This window comes from Petaurus breviceps, unplaced genomic scaffold (genome assembly GCF_028583685.1).
Source record: "Petaurus breviceps papuanus isolate PSGF00001 unplaced genomic scaffold, PetGlider_PUasm1.0 90847, whole genome shotgun sequence".
In the NCBI taxonomy this organism is placed as follows: domain Eukaryota; kingdom Metazoa; phylum Chordata; class Mammalia; order Diprotodontia; family Petauridae; genus Petaurus; species Petaurus breviceps.
Window position 1 is genome coordinate 2,194,873 of NW_027187360.1, and position 1,372 is coordinate 2,196,244.

Consider the following 1,372-nt stretch of genomic DNA (forward strand, 5'->3'; position numbering starts at 1 on the left):
GGGAGGGAGGGAGGGACTTAAGCACCTACTAATAAATTTAGATCCTGGGTAGAGAGGGTGGCAGGGAAGGTCCATACTACTCCCTTGAGGAGCTTGGTTCTTCATTCAAGAATCAGTCTTTGTGCCTTGGAAAGACCCTGGACTGAGTTAGGAGACTTGGGTTTCCATTCTGCCTATGCCAACTGAAGGTCTACAGAGCCATTGTGCAGACCTCATTGTTGTACACCTGTGTAATCTGGACAGTCTACCAGCACCATGCCAGGAAACTGAATCGCTTCCATTTGAATTGTTTAGGAAGATTCTGAAGATCATCTGGCAAGATAAGGTACCAGACACTAAGGTCCTTATTCAAATGAAAGTGCCAAGAATTCAAACTCTGCTTTAGAGAGCACAACTCCAATGGGCTGGTCATGTTGTTCAAATGCCAACCGTGTGTTTGCCTAAAAGATTATTTCACAGAGAACTCACACAAAGCAGGTGCTCACATGGAAGTCAGAAAAAGCAAAACAAGGACACTCCCAAAGTCTCTCTGAAGCACTTTGGCATTAATTGTGTGACATGGGAGACACTGGCAAAGGACCACCCAGCATGATGTGTCCACATCAAAGAAGGCACTGTGTTCTATGAGCAAAGCAGAATTGAAGTAGCTCAGAAGAAACACGAGACTAGCAAATTTGGAGACATCTCCACTTCAAAGGTTCATGTGGACTATTCCTACCCAACCTGTAGTAGAACCTTCAGAGCTTGTATTGGTCATCAGCCAGTCTAACACCATATACCTTGACCCCAACATAGTGACCCCAACATTCTGGTCCTCTTTGAAAATGGGCAACAACCAACCAACTAACTATGGGTCAGAGATTCAAAATCAGTTCTCTTGCATTCCAATCCAACACTTTCCACTAGACCAGGATGAGCTAAAATGGGACCCATGGGCCCTTCTACCTCCTTTGCTGTGCCTTTCTCTGCCCTCCCAGAGCTCTCACCTCCTGGAGCTTCCTCCTCCCTGAGCCCCCTCACTTCAGGTTTCCAGAGCCCTGCTGCCCAGATCTGCCACAGTCCCTCCCACCCCACTGGATGGCGAGCCAAGTTATTACCCCCCTCTCCCTAAGGTGAGACTGAACGTGTCACCCATTTGAAGGCATGACAGATTTTAACAGGCGGCCCAAAGAAATAAAACCCTCAGATTTGCACTGAATTTCAGATAGCAACAGCAGACTAGGAGAGAAGTCTCCTTAAATAATAGCAGTTTTCTATGGGGCTCACCTACTTCAGCACTCATGTCCATCCCTCCATGGGGCTTTCTGCTACTCACTCTCCCTAATTTGGTGTCACATGGCATCGGGTACCCCATTCTCAAAACCACCAGAAA